The sequence below is a fragment of the Rutidosis leptorrhynchoides genome, chromosome 4, assembly GCF_046630445.1.
Source record: "Rutidosis leptorrhynchoides isolate AG116_Rl617_1_P2 chromosome 4, CSIRO_AGI_Rlap_v1, whole genome shotgun sequence".
Lineage (NCBI taxonomy): Eukaryota > Viridiplantae > Streptophyta > Magnoliopsida > Asterales > Asteraceae > Rutidosis > Rutidosis leptorrhynchoides.
In genome coordinates, this window is record NC_092336.1 from 18,535,174 (window position 1) to 18,552,292 (window position 17,119).

Consider the following 17,119-nt stretch of genomic DNA (forward strand, 5'->3'; position numbering starts at 1 on the left):
GGAATCAACCTCAACCCTGTATAGCTAACTCCAACATTCACATATAGAGTGTCTATGGTTGTTCCGAAATATATATAGATGTGTCGACATGATAGGTCGAAACATTGTATACGTGTCTATGGTATCTCAAGATTACATAATATACAATACAAGTTGATTAAGTTATGGTTGGAATAGATTTGTTATCAATTTTCACGTAGCTAAAATGAGAAAAATTATCCAATCTTGTTTTACCCATAACTTCTTCATTTTAAATCCGTTTTGAGTGAATCAAATTGCTATGGTTTCATATTGAACTCTATTTGCTGAATCTAAACAGAAAAAGTATAGGTTTATAGTCGGAAAAATAAGTTACAAGTCGTTTTTGTAAAGGTAGTCATTTCAGTCGAAAGAACGACGTCTAGATGACCATTTTAGAAAACATACTTCCACTTTGAGTTTAACCATAATTTTTGGATATAGTTTCATGTTCATAATAAAAATAATTTTCTCAGAATAACAACTTTTAAATCAAAGTTTATCATAGTTTTTAATTAACTAACCCAAAACAGCCCGCGGTGTTACTACGACGGCGTAAATTCGGTTTTACGGTGTTTTTCGTATTTCCATGTTTTAAATCATTAAGTTAGCATATCATATAGATATAGAACATGTGTTTAGTTGATTTTAAAAGTCAAGTTAGAAGGATTAACTTTTGTTTGCGAACAAGTTTAGAATTAACTAAACTATGTTATAGTGATTACAAGTTTAAACCTTCGAATAAGATAGCTTTATATATATGAATCGAATGATGTTATGAACATCATTACTACCTTAATTTCCTTGGATAAACCTACTGTAAAATAGAAAAATGGATCTAGCTTCAACGGATCCTTGGATGGCTCGAAGTTCTTGAAGCAGAATCATGACACGAAAACAAGTTCAAGTAAGATCATCACTTGAAATAAGATTGTTATAGTTATAGAAATTGAACCAAAGTTTGAATATGATTATTACCTTGTATTAGAATGATAACCTACTGTAAGAAACAAAGATTTCTTGAGGTTGGATGATCACCTTACAAGATTGGAAGTGAGCTAGCAAACTTGAAAGTATTCTTGATTTTATGTAACTAGAACTTGTAGAATATATGAAGAACACTTAGAACTTGAAGATAGAACTAGAGAGATCAATTAGATGAAGAAAATTGAAGAATGAAAGTGTTTGTAGGTGTTTTTGGTCGTTGGTGTATGGATTAGATATAAAGGATATGTAATTTTGTTTTCATGTAAATAAGTCATGAATGATTACTCATATTTTTGTAATTTTATGAGATATTTCATGCTAGTTGCCAAATGATGGTTCCTACATGTGTTAGGTGACTCACATAGGCTGCTAAAAGCTGATCATTGGAGTGTATATACCAATAGTACATATATCTAAAAGCTGTGTATTGTACGAGTACGAATACGGGTGCATACGAGTAGAATTGTTGATGAAACTGAACGAGGATGTAATTGTAAGCATTTTTGTTAAGTAGAAGTATTTTGTTAAGTGTATTGAAGTCTTTCAAAAGTGTATAAATACATATTAAAAAACTACATGTATATACATTTTAACTGAGTCGTTAAGTCATCGTTAGTCGTTACATGTAAGTGTTGTTTTGAAACCTTTAGGTTAACGATCTTGTTAAATGTTGTTAACCCAATGTTTATAATATCAAATGAGATTTTAAATTATTATATTATCATGATATTAACATGTATGAATATCTCTTAATATGATATATATATACATTAAATGTCTTTACAACGATAATCGTTAATATATGTCTCGTTTAAAAATCATTAAGTTAGTAGTCTTGTTTTTACATATGTAGTTCATTGTTAATATACTTAATGATATGTTTACTTATCATAGTATCATGTTAACTATATATATATCCATATATATGTCATCATATAGTTTTTACAAGTTTTAACGTTCGTGAATCACCGGTCAACTTGGGTGGTCAATTGTCTATATGAAACATATTTCAATTAATCAAGTCTTAACAAGTTTGATTGCTTAACATGTTGGAAACATTTAATCATGTAAATATCAATCTCAATTAATATATATAAACATGGAAAAGTTCGGGTCACTACAGTACCTACCCGATAAATAAATTTCGTCCCGAAATTTTAAGCTGTTGAAGGTGTTGACGAATCTTCTGGAAATAGATGCGGGTATTTCTTCTTCATCTGATCTTCACGCTCCCAGGTGAACTCGGGTCCTCTACGAGCATTCCATCGAACCTTAACAATTGGTATCTTGTTTTGCTTAAGTCTTTTAACCTCACGATCCATTATTTCGACGGGTTCTTCGATGAATTGAAGTTTTTCGTTGTTTTGGATTTCATCTAACGGAATAGTGAGATCTTCTTTAGCAAAATATTTCTTCAAATTCAAGACGTGGAAAGTGTTATGTACAGCCACGAGTTGTTGAGGTAACTCAAGTCGGTAAGCTATTGGTCCGACACGATCAATAATCTTGAATGGTCCAATATACCTTGGATTTAATTTCCCTCGTTTACCAAATCGAACAACGCCTTTCCAAGGTGCAACTTTAAGCATGACCATCTCTCCAATTTCAAATTCTATATCTTTTCTTTTATTGTCAGCGTAGCTCTTTTGTCGACTTTGGACGGTTTTCAACTGTTGTTGAATTTGGATGATCTTCTCGGTAGTTTCTTGTATAATCTTCGGACCCGTAATCTGTCTATCCCCCACTTCACTTCAACAAATCGGAGACCTGCACTTTCTACCATAAAGTGCTTCAAACGGCGCCATCTCAATGCTTGAATGGTAGCTGTTGTTGTAGGAAAATTCTGCTAACGGTAGATGTCGATCCCAACTGTTTCTGAAATCAATAACACATGCTCGTAGCATGTCTTCAAGCGTTTGTATCGTCCTTTCGCTCTGCCCATCAGTTTGTGGATGATAGGCAGTACTCATGTCTAGACGAGTTCCTAATGCTTGCTGTAATGTCTGCCAGAATCTTGAAATAAATCTGCCATCCCTATCAGAGATAATAGAGATTGGTATTCCTTGTCTGGAGATGACTTCCTTCAAATACAGTCGTGCTAACTTCTCCATCTTGTCATCTTCTCTTATTGGCAGGAAGTGTGCTGATTTGGTGAGACGATCAACTATTACCCAAATAGTATCAAAACCACTTGCAGTCCTTGGCAATTTAGTGATGAAATCCATGGTAATGTTTTCCCATTTCCATTCAGGGATTTCGGGTTATTGAAGTAGACCTGATGGTTTCTGATGCTCAGCTTTGACCTTAGAACATGTCAAACATTCTCCTACGTATTTAGCAACATCGGCTTTCATACCTGGCCACCAAAAATGTTTCTTGAGATCCTTGTACATCTTCCCCGTTCCAGGATGTATTGAGTATCTGGTTTTATGAGCTTCTCTAAGTACCATTTCTCTCATATCTCCAAATTTTGGTACCCAAATCCTTTCAGCCCTATACCGGGTTCCGTCTTCCCGAATATTAAGATGCTTCTCCGATCCTTTGGGTATTTCATCCTTTAAATTTCCCTCTTTTAAAACTCCTTGTTGCGCCTCCTTTATTTGAGTAGTAAGGTTATTATGAATCATTATATTCATAGATTTTACTAGAATGGGTTCTCTGTCCTTCCTGCTCAAGGCATCGGCTATCACATTTGCCTTCCCCGGGTGGTAACGAATCTCAAAGTCGTAATCATTCAATAATTCAATCCACCTACGCTGCCTCATATTCAGTTGTTTCTGATTAAATATGTGTTGAAGACTTTTGTGGTCAGTATATATAATACTTTTGACCCCATATAAGTAATGCCTCCAATTCTTTAATGCAAAAACAACCGCGCCTAATTCCAAATCATGCGTCGTATAATTTTGTTCGTGAATCTTCAATTGTCTAGACGCATAAGCAATCACCTTCGTTCGTTGCATTAATACACAACCGAGACCTTGCTTTGATGCATCACAATAAATCACAAAATCATCATTCCCTTCAGGCAATGACAATATAGGTGCCGTAGTTAGCTTTTTCTTCAATAACTGAAACACTTTCTCTTGTTCATCATTCCATTCAAATTTCTTCCCTTTATGCGTTAATGCAGTCAAGGATTTTGCTATTCTGAAAAAGTCTTGGATGAACCTTCTGTAGTAACCAGCTAGTCCTAAAAACTGGCGTATCTGTTTCGGAGTTTTCGGGGTTTCCCACTTTTCAACAGTTTCTATCTTTGCCGGATCCACCTTAATACCTTCTTTGTTCACTATGTGACCGAGGAATTGAACTTCTTCCAACCCAAATGCACACTTTGAAAACTTAGCGTACAATTCTTCTTTCCTCAATACTTCTAACACCTTTCTCAAATGTTCACCGTGTTCTTGGTCATTCTTTGAGTAAATAAGTATGTCATCAATGAAAACAATGACAAACTTGTCAAGGTATGGTCCACACACTCGGTTCATAAGGTCCATGAACACAGCTGGTGCATTAGTTAAACCAAACGGCATGACCATAAACTCGTAATGACCGTAACATGTTCTGAAAGCAGTCTTTGGAATATCATCTTCTTTCACCCGCATTTGATGATACCCGGAACGTAAGTCAATCTTTGAATAAACAGACGAGCCTTGTAGTTGATAAAATAAGTCGTCGATTCTCGGTAGTGGGTAGCGGTTCTTGATGGTAAGTTTGTTCAACTCTCGGTAGTCGATACACAACCTGAATGTACCATCTTTCTTCTTGACAAACAAAACAGGAGCTCCCCACGGTGATGTGCTTGGTCGAATGAAACCACGCTCTAAAAGTTCTTGTAATTGGCTTTGCAGTTCTTTCATCTCGCTGGGTGCAAGTCTGTAAGGAGCACGAGCTATTGGTGCAGCTCCTGGTACAAGATCTATTTGAAATTCAACGGATTAATGTGGGGGTAATCCCGGTAATTCTTTCGGAAATACATCGGGAAATTCTTTTGCAATGGGAACATCATTGATGCTCTTTTCTTCAGTTTGTACTTTCTCGACGTGTGCTAGAACAGCATAGCAACCTTTTCTTACTAGTTTTTGTGCCTTCAAATTACTAATAAGATGTAGCTTCGTGTTGCCCTTTTCTCCGTACACCATTAAGGGTTTTCCTTTTTCTCGTATAATACGAATTGCATTTTTGTAACAAACGATCTCTGCTTTCACTTCTTTCAACCAGTCCATACCGATTATCACATCAAAACTCCCTAACTCTACTAGTATCAAATCAATCTTAAATGTTTCGCTAACCAGTTTAATTTCTCGATTCCGACATATATTATCTGCTGAAATTAATTTACCATTTGCTAATTCGATTAAAAATTTACTATCCAAAGGCGTCAATGGATAACTTAATTTAGCACAAAAATCTCTACTCATATAGCTTCTATCCGCACCCGAATCAAATAAAACGTAAGCAGATTTATTGTCAATAAGAAACGTACCCGTAACAAGCTCCGGGTCTTCCTGTGCCTCTGCCGCATTAATATTGAAAACTCTTCCGCGGCCTTGTCCATTCGTGTTCTCCTGGTTCGGGCAATTTCTAATAATGTGGCCCGGTTTTCCACATTTATAACAAACTACATTGGCATAACTTGCTCCGACACTACTTGCTCCGCCATTACTCGTTCCGACACCATTTGTTCCTTTCGTTCTATTAACCCCTGGTTCGTAGACCTCACACTTCGCCGCGCTATGACCATTTCTTTTACACTTGTTGCAAAATTTGGTGCAGAACCCCGAGTGATACTTTTCACACCTTTGGCATAGCTGCTTCTGATTGTTGTTGTTGTTGCGGTTATTATTGTTATTGGGATGATTGTTGTAGTTGCTGTTGTTGTTGTTGTTGGGCCGTTTGTTGTAGTTGCGATTGATGTTGCGATTGTTGGGATAATTGTTGCGATTATTGTTGTAATTGCTGTTGTTGTTGTATTGGTGATTCTTATCACCGTTTTCCTCCCACTTTCTTTTGACTTGCTTCACATTGGCCTCTTCAGCAGTCTGTTCTTTAATTCTTTCTTCAATCTGGTTCACTAGTTTGTGAGCCATTCTACATGCCTGTTGTATGGAGGCGGGCTCGTGTGAACTTATATCTTCTTGGATTCTTTTCGGTAATCCTTTCACAAATGCGTCGATCTTCTCTTCCTCATCTTCGAATGCTCCCGGACACAATAGGCACAATTCTGTGAATCGTCTTTCGTACGTGGTAATATCAAATCCTTGGGTTCGTAACCCTCTAAGTTCTGTCTTGAGCTTATTGACCTCGGTTCTGGGATGGTACTTCTCGTTCATCAAGTGCTTGAATGCTGACCACGGTAGTGCGTACGCATCGTCTTGTCCCACTTGCTCTAGATAGGTATTTCACCATGTTAACGCAGAACTTGTGAAGGTATGCGTAGCGTACTTCACTTTGTCCTCTTCAGTACACTTACTTATGGCAAACACCGATTCGATCTTCTCGGTCCACCGTTTCAATCCGATCGGTCCTTCGGTTCCATCAAATTCCAAAGGTTTGCAGGCAGTGAATTCTTTGTAGGTGCATCCTACACGATTTCCTGTACTGCTAGATCCAATGTTATTGTTGGTATGTAGCGCAGCATGTACTGCGGCTATGTTTGAAGCTAGAAAAGTACGGAATTCCTCTTCATTCATATTCACGGTGTGTCGAGTAGTCGGTGCCATTTCCTTCAAAATAGTCAAATGGAACAAGTTAATCATACAGAATATTAAGAGTAGTTAATAGTATTTTGTAGCATAATATGAACTCATTTATAAAAGCTTTTTCTTCATATTAGCGTTTTATAAGTTTAAATTCGGGTAGTACCTACCCGTTAAGTTCATACTTAGTAGCTAATATACAATTCAACTACTACAATTCTATATGAAAAACTGATTATAATAATATTTCGCGTTCAAACTTTTATACAATATTTTACAAACTTACAATACCGCTTATTTTACATATAGCATGAAATATAGCACACAATAAATTTGATACAAGATGGTTGTGAAGATAATTCTAGCTAGTACACAAGTCGTTCAGTAAAGGCAATAAAGACACGTAATTCATACGTCCAGAAACAAGTCATGCATTCTGTTTTACTAGGATTACTTCCCATCCTTGGTCTTGTGGAACATAACTGTTATGGCCGTTGATAAGACAGCGTGTTGTAACGTCGTCAAAGGGACGAGGGTTACGTAATGTCCAACAGTCCCGTAACAATCTAAAAACCTCATTTCTTACCCCAATTACCGACTCCGTCACTTGTGGGAACGTTTTGTTTAATAGTTGTAGCCCGATGTTCTTGTTCTCACTTTGGAGAGAAGCGAACATTACTAATCCGTAAGCATAACATGCTTCTTTATGTTGCATGTTAGCCGCTTTTTCTAAATCACGAAGTCCAATATTCGGATATATTGAGTCAAAATAATTTCTTAACCCATTGCGTAAAATAGCATTTGGGTTCCTCGCAATATATGCGTCAAAGTAAACACATCGTAACTTATGGATTTCCCAATGTGATATCCCCCATCTTTCGAACGAAAGCCTTTTATAAACCAAGGCATTCTTGGAACGTTCTTCGAATGTCTTACAAACTGATCTCGCCTTAAATAGTTGTGCCAAAGAATTCTGACTGACTCTAGACAAGATTTCATCAATCATGTCTCCGGGTAGGTCTCTTAAAATATTGGGTTGTCTATCCATTTTGTGTTTTTATACTGTAAAATAGACAAGAGTTAGATTCATAAAAAAAAAATACTTATTAATACAAGTAATTTTTACATATATCTTAAAGCATAAGCACACTATATTACATATATTACACCACACGAATACAACTATCTTATTCCGACTCGCTTATTTCTTCTTCTTCGGTTTTGGTTCGTTTTTCCAAGTTTCTAGGGATATATGATGTTCCCCTAATATGAGCCGTCGTTTTCCACATTGGTTTAGAAAAACCTGGTGGTTTAGAGGTTCCCGGGTCATTGTTACAACTTAAGGACTTCGGGGGTTGACGATACATATAAAGTTCATCGGGGTTGGAATTAGATTTCTCTATTTTTATGCCCTTTCCCTTATTATTTTCTTTTGCCTTTTTAAATTCAGTTGGGGTAATTTCTATAACATCATCGGAATTCTCGTCGGAATCCGATTCATCGGAGAATTGGTAATCCTCCTAATATTTTGCTTCCTTGGCGGAAACACCATTGACCATAATTAACCTTGGTCGGTTGGTTGAGGATTTTCTTTTACTTAACCGTTTTATTATTTCCCCCACCGGTTCCGATTCTTCTTCCGGTTCCGATTCTTCTTCCGGTTCCGACTCTTCTTCCGGTTCCTCTTCGGGAACTTGTGAATCAGTCCACGAATCATTCCAATTTACATTTGACTCTTTATTATTATTAGGTGAGTCAATGGGACTTGTTCTAGAGGTAGACATCTATCACATAATATCAAACGCGTTAAGAGATTAATATATCACATAATATTCACATGTTAAAAATATATAGTTTCCAACAAAATTTGTTAAGCAATCATTTTTCAAGTAAACACGGTCGAAGTCCAGACTCACTAATGCATCCTAACAAACTCGATAAGACACACTAATGTAAAATTCTGGTTCTCTAGAACCAACGCTCGGATACCAACTGAAATGTCCCGTTCTTATTGATTAAAAACGTTCCATATTAATTGATTTCGTTGCGAGGTTTTGACCTCTATATGAGACGTTTTTCAAAGATTGCATTCATTTTAAAACAAACCATAACCTTTATTTCATCAATAAAGGTTTAAAAGGCTTTACGTAGATTATCAAATAATGATAATCTAAAATATCCTGTTTACACACGACCATTACATAATGGTTTATAATACAAATATGTTACAACAAAATAAGTTTCTTGAATGCAATTTTTACACAATATCATACAAGCATGGACTCCAAATCTCGTCCTTATTTAAGTATGCGACAGCGGAAGCTCTTAATAATCACCTGAGAATAAACATGCTTAAAACGTCAACAAAAATGTTGGTGAGTTATAGGTTTAACCTATATATATCAAATCATAATAATAGACCACAAGATTTCATATTTCAATACACATCCCATACATAGAGATAAAAATCATTCATATGGTGAACACCTGGTAACCGACATTAACAAGATGCATATATAAGAATATCCCCATCATTCCGGGACACCCTTCGGATATGATATAAATTTCGAAGTACTAAAGCATCCGGTACTTTGGATGGGGTTTGTTAGGCCCAATAGATCTATCTTTAGGATTCGCGTCAATTAGGGTGTCTGTTCCCTAATTCTTAGATTACCAGACTTAATAAAAAGGGGCATATTCGATTTCGATAATTCAACCATAGAATGTAGTTTCACGTACTTGTGTCTATTTTGTAAATAATTTATAAAACCTGCATGTATTCTCATCCCAAAAATATTAGATTTTAAAAGTGGGACTATAACTCACTTTCACAGATTTTTACTTCGTCGGGAAGTAAGACTTGGCCACTGGTTGATTCACAAACCTATAACAATATATACATATATATCAAAGTATGTTCAAAATATATTTACAACACTTTTAATATATTTTGATGTTTAAAGTTTATTAAGTCAGCTGTCCTCGTTAGTATCCTACAACTAGTTGTCCACAGTTAGATGTACAGAAATAAATCGATAAATATTATCTTGAATCAATCCACGACCCAGTGTATACGTATCTCAGTATTGATCACAACTCAAACTATATATATTTTGGAATCAACCTCAACCCTGTATAGCTAACTCCAACATTCACATATAGAGTGTCTATGGTTGTTCCGAAATATATATAGATGTGTCGACATGATAGGTCGAAACATTGTATACGTGTCTATGGTATCTCAAGATTACATAATATACAATACAAGTTTATTAAGTTATGGTTGGAATAGATTTGTTATCAATTTTCACGTAGCTAAAATGAGAAAAATTATCCAATCTTGTTTTACCCATAACTTCTTCATTTTAAATCCGTTTTGAGTGAATCAAATTGCTATGGTTTCATATTGAACTCTATTTTATGAATCTAAACAGAAAAAGTATAGGTTTATAGTCAGAAAAATAAGGTACAAGTCGTTTTTGTAAAGGTAGTCATTTTAGTCGAAAGAACGACGTCTAGATGACCATTTTAGAAAACATACTTCCACTTTGAGTTTAACCATAATTTTTGGATATAGTTTCATGTTCATAATAAAAATCATTTTCTCAGAATAACAACTTTTAAATCAAAGTTTATCATAGTTTTTAATTAACTAACCCAAAACAGCCCGCGGTGTTACTACGACGGCGTAAATCCGGTTTTACGGTGTTTTTCGTGTTTCCATGTTTTAAATCATTAAGTTAGCATATCATATAGATATAGAACATGTGTTTAGTTGATTTTAAAAGTCAAGTTAGAAGGATTAACTTTTGTTTGCGAACAAGTTTAGAATTAACTAAACTATGTTCTAGTGATTACAAGTTTAAACCTTCGAATAAGATAGCTTTATATATATGAATCGAATGATGTTATGAACATCATTACTACCTTAATTTCCTTGGATAAACCTACTGGAAAATAGAAAAATGGATCTAGCTTCAACGGATCCTTGGATGGCTCGAAGTTCTTGAAGCAGAATCATGACACGAAAACAAGTTCAAGTAAGATCATCACTTGAAATAAGATTGTTATAGTTATAGAAATTGAACCAAAGTTTCAATATGATTATTACCTTGTATTATAATGATAACCTACTGTAAGAAACAAAGATTTCTTGAGGTTGGATGATCACCTTACAAGATTGGAAGTGAGCTAGCAAACTTGAAAGTATTCTTGATTTTATGTAACTAGAACTTGTAGAATATATGAAGAACACTTAGAACTTGAAGATAGAACTTGAGAGAGATCAATTAGATGAATAAAATTGAAGAATGAAAGTGTTTGTAGGTGTTTTTGGTCGTTGGTGTATGGAGTAGATATAAAGGATATGTAATTTTGTTTTCATGTAAATAAGTCATGAATGATTACTCATATTTTTGTAATTTTATGAGATATTTCATGCTAGTTGCCAAATGATGGTTCCCACATGTGTTAGGTGACTCACATGGGCTGCTAAGAGCTGATCATTGGAGTGTATATACCAATAGTACATACATCTAAAAGATGTGTATTGTACGAGTACGAATACGGGTGCATACGAGTAGAATTGTTGATGAAACTGAACGAGGATGTAATTGCAAGCATTTTTGTTAAGTAGAAGTATTTTGATAAGTGTATTGAAGTCTTTCAAAAGTGTATAAATACATATTAAAACACTACATGTATATACATTTTAACTGAGTCGTTAAGTCATCGTTAGTCGTTACATGTAAGTGTTGTTTTGAAACCTTTAGGTTAACGATCTTGTTAAATGTTGTTAACCCAATGTTTATAATATCAAATGAGATTTTAAATTATTATATTATCATGATATTATCATGTATGAATATCTCTTAATATGATATATATACATTAAATGTCTTTACAACGATAATCGTTACATATATGTCTCGTTTAAAAATCATTAAGTTAGTAGTCTTGTTTTTACATATGTAGTTCATTGTTAATATACTTAATGATATGTTTACTTATCATAGTATCATGTTAACTATATATATATTCATATATATGTCATCATATAGTTTTTACAAGTTTTAACGTTCGTGAATCACCGGTCAACTTGGGTGGTCAATTGTCTATATGAAACATATTTCAATTAATCAAGTCTTAACAAGTTTGATTGCTTAACATGTTGGAAACATTTAATTATGTAAATATCAATCTCAATTAATATATATAAACATGGAAAAGTTCGGGTCACTACACGCGCTTGGTCCGTTTCGAATGCCGTTAACCGTACCGGGTCTCCGGAACGTTAACTAGTCGTTGAAACCAAATCACCGGGTTTAATTCATTAAATAAATAATAAATTAAATTAGTTTTTCTTAAAGTTAATAATTATTGAAAATAATTATTTCATCATTTTCCTGAGTTCTGTAAACTGAAGAGCATTCTAGGCGATAAACTTAATCGTAACGTTTTCTAGTTATTTCACCTTCCGAAATAAATTCATAGATTAATATAACTTATTAATTAAAGAATCTCTCTAATAAGCATGTATTTAATTCCATTAAACACACAAGTCTAAGTAACCACTGTTAAACACTTAACGGACAAGTAACGATAGCAAACGTAAAAAGTCGGGTTGTTACATTACCCACCTGTTATGAAAAATTTCGTCCCGAAATTTTAGTGTTCATCCTCCGTAGTTGTCTCCTTGGGAAACAGTTGCGGATACTTAAGTCTCATCTGATCTTCACGTTCCCACGTGAATTCTGGTCCTCTACGGGCATTCTATCTAACCTTAACAAGCGGAATTCTACTTTGCTTTAGTTGCTTAATCTCACGATCTATAATCTTTGCAGGTTCTTCAATGAAATTAAGCTTAGGATCAACTTGCACTTCGTCTAAAGGAATTATCAAACTTTCGTCTGATAAACATTTCTTCAAATTGGAAACATGAAACGTATCGTGAATTTCACTGAGTTCTTGCGGCAACTTCAGTCTATACGCTACTGGACCAATTCTTTCGGTAATCTCAAACGGTCCGATATACCTCGGACTTAACTTTCCTCTTTTGCCAAAACGCACTACACCCTTCCAAGGTGATACCTTGAGCATAACTTTGTCTCCAACCTGAAACTCCAAATCTTTCCTTCTAATGTCGGCATAACTCTTTTGACGATCTCGCGCTATTTTCATTCTCTCTCGTATCTGCGCGATCTTCTCCGTCGTTTCGTGTACAATATCAGGACCAGTTAACTGACTATCTCCTAACTCAGTCCAACATATAGGTGATCTCACTTTCTGCCATACAGTGCTTCAAAAGGCGCTGCCTTTATACTTGCGTGATAACTATTGTTGTAAGAAAATTCTACTAACGGTAGATGTCTATCCCATCCAATTCCAAAGTCAATAACACACGCCCTTAACATGTCTTCTAGTGTCTGAATAGTTCTCTCACTTTGACCATTCGTCTGTAGGTGGTATGCTGTGCTCATATCTAAACGGGTTCCCATGGTATCCTGCATAGCTTGCCAAAATCTAGATGTAAATCTACTATCTCTGTTGGAAATAATGGATAACGGCACTCCATGTCGAGAAAATACTTCCTTTATGTAGATCTGTGCAAACCTCTCCATCTTATCCGTTTCCTTAATTGGTAGAAAATGAGCGGACTTCGTTAGACGATCAAAGATAACCCAAATCGTATCATATCCTCCTACCGTTTTAGGCAACTTAGTGATAAAATCCATTGTAATATTCTCCCACTTCCATAGTGGTATCTCTGGCTGCGTCAACAATCCTAACGGTTTCTGATGCTCTGCCTTAACTTTAGCACAAGTCAAGCACTTAACATAAGTAGCGATGCCAGCTTTCATATTAGGCCACCAATACAGTGCCTTGAGATCTTGTTACATCTTGTCGGATCCAGGGTGAATAGAATACCTTGTCTTGTGTGCCTCTTCTAGCACTAGTTCCCTTAATCCGCCAAACTTCGGTACCCAAATTCTGTCGATGAAATATCGGGTCCCATCATCTCGATTAATGAACTTCTTATCAATTCCTCGAAGAGATTCATTAGTAACATTCTCTTCTTTCAACGCCTCTAACTGTGCATCATGTATCTGCGCAGTAAGGTTTCTTCGAATAGTCAAGTTCAATGCTCTAACTCGAATCGGCTTAATTCTCTCCTTCCTACTCAAAGCATCTGCCACCAAATTAGCCTTACCAGGGTGATAGCAAATGTCACAGTCGTAGTCGTTCAATAGTTCAATCCAACGCCTCTGCCTCATATTAAGCTGTTTCTGATCGAAAATATGTTGCAAACTCTTGTGATCCGTGAATACAGTAAACTTAGTACCATACAGATAATGTCTCCACATCTTTAACGCAAAGACTACAGCTCTAAGTTCCAAATCGTGAGTCGTATAGTTCAACTCATGTATCTTCAACTGTCGTGATCCATATGCAATCACTTTCTTACGTTGCATCAACACGCAACCGAAACCCTGTCGTGAAGCGTCACAGTAAACTACGAAATCCTCGGTTCCTTCGGGTAAAGACAAAATCGGTGCAGTTGTTAACTTCTCTTTTAACAACTGAAATGCAGCTTCACGCAACTCTGTCCATTCATACTTCTTACCCTTATGAGTCAATGCTGTTAACGGTCGGGCAATAGTAGAAAATCCCTCAATGAATCTTCTATAATAACCGACGAGACCTAAGAATTATCGTATCTGCGTTGGCGACTTAGGAGTCTCCCATTTCTTAACCGTCTCTATCTTCGCAGGATCAACTTGAATACCATTGACACCTACGATATGACCCAGAAATTGCAATTCTTGCAGCCAAAAGTCACACTTCGAAAATTTCGCGTACAACTGCTCCTTCCTGAGCATCTCTAGTAACAAACTGAGATATTGTTCATGTTCCTCCTCACTCGTAGAATATACCAGAATATCATCGATGAACACAATAACAAACTTGTCTAGATATGGCTTACACACACGGTTCATGAGGTCCATGAACACAGCCGGTGCGTTCGTCAATCCAAACGACATTACAGTAAATTCATGTTGGCCATATCGTGTCCTAAACGCTGTCTTCGGTATATTTGTCTCCTTCACTCTCATCTGATGATAACTTGATCTCAGATCGATCTTAGAGTAACACGCTGATCCTTGCAATTGATCAAACAAATTGTCAATCCTCGGCAACGGGTATCTATTCTTGATAGTTAACTTATTTAACTCTCTGTAATCAATACAGAGTCTCATAGATCCATCCTTCTTCCTCACAAATAATACTAGAGCTCCCCATGGTGACGAGCTCGGTCGAATGAATCCTTTGTCTAAAAGCTATTGTAGTTGACTAGACAACTCTTGTAATTCTGGTGGTGCAAGTCTATACGGTGCACGCGCTACCGGTGCTGCTCCGGGAACTAAATCAATCTGGAACTCTACATCTCTAGGTGGCGGTAATTCGGGTAACTCATCGGGAAAAACATCAGGAAATTCTCTAACAATGGGCACATCTTCGAGTTTCTTGCCTTCAGATTCAGTTTTGCTTACGTGAACCAGCATAGCAAGACAACCCTTTCTCATATGTTTTTGCGCCTTCAAACAGTTGATAAAATGTAACGGCATATTGCTTCGCTCTCCATACACCATTCGAGGTTCACCTTCGATAACAGGAATGCGAATTGCCTTCTGATGACAAATGATGTCGGCTCTATTCTCGGCTAACCAATCCATTCCAACAACAAGGTCGAAACTTCCTAGCTTAATCGGTATCACATATATCTTAAATGACATTCCAGCCAAAGTCAAAGTACAATCACGGTAAACCTTATCAGCACTCATTAGATTACCATTTCCTAGCTCTATAGAGTACAAGTTTTCTAATGACGATACATGATTCGTAAGATTAGGGCAAAAATCTCTAGACACAAAGCTTCTATCAGCTCCGAAATCGAAAAGTACATAAACATGTTGATTATCGAGAAGAAACATACCCGTGAATAGCTTAGGATCATCACGAGCTTCACTAGAGTTAATGTTGAAAGCCCTTCCTCTAGCAGGTTCAGGCGTCTTACTAGCAGTTGGGCAATCCTTCTGGAAATGACCTTCCTTTCCGCACCCGTAACACATATTTGTTCCAGCTTTACACTCTGCAGCCACATGTCCATTCTTCTTACACTTATCACACCTCCTCATACAATCTCCTGGGTGATGCCTATTACACTTAGCACACAACGGTAACTTTCCTTTATAACCAGAGCTAGCATTCGGAGTTGCAGTGTTACCTTTAGCAGTATCTTGTTTCTTAAAAGGTTGCTGATTGAAATTTTTCCCCGAGTTGTTATTATTGTTGTTCCACTTCCTCTTGTTATCATAAGTTTTAGTCTCGGTAGAAGCAGGAGTCTTTCCTCGCTGTTCAACTTGGTCTAACAACTCACTAGCCATCTCTACAGCCTCTTGTATAGTTCTCAGCTTCAAAGTAGTCACACCGCTTTGAATCCTCTCGGTCAAACCTTTCGAATAAAGAGTGATCTTGCGACGTTCGGGAGTAACCATATGTAGACACATGAGAGCAACCTCAAAGAATCTCTTGTTGTAACTGGCCAGATCAGTACCCACTAGTTTCAAGTTTTGGAGTTCCCGCTCCATCTTAACAGTTTCTGTGTAGGGACAATGCTCTTCGATCATCCGTCATTTCAAATCCTTCCATGGAGTCTCAAAAGCCTGATCCATACCTACGGAATTTGCATAAGTATTCCACCATGTCAATACGAAAAACAGACTCAAGATTTTCAAACCATCGAGTCAAACCAACTGGACCTTCGGTGCCATTAAACGAGTGTGGTTCGCAACTGAAGAAGGTCTTATATGTACACCATGCTTGGCCATTGTTCTGAGTATTGGTTGTATCCTGGTTTTGCTAATTGGTCGCGTTCACATTGTTGCTGTTGGTTCCATTACAGAGTTCTGCCACGGCCTCGGTCAATCCTTCGGTGATCCACCGACGAACATTAGCTTGGGAAACTTGCTTGGGCGGCATTATCTTTCTGGTCAAGATAACACATTCGGTTAGCGTCAATGAAATCGACATATAAAAATTATACTAGCAACGGGATGATGCATAGTAGATAATATTAAATCGTAGCGATTCTAGTAGAATTAATAATAAGTAATAGCGATACATAGCGTGTAGTAATAGCAGTAGTGAGGACAATGTACACTAGTAGCAATATCATGTTCAATCATTAATAAATCCAACACTTAAAGTAATAAAAATCTCGTTCAAACATCATGCATAACCAACAAAAGTAGCATAATCTCTCATGTCATAAGCAAAACCACATAAGTAAAACCACACCTAGCAATGTATGTGCGAATATCAAATAATAAACAGTAATATCCAAATAGTATTCA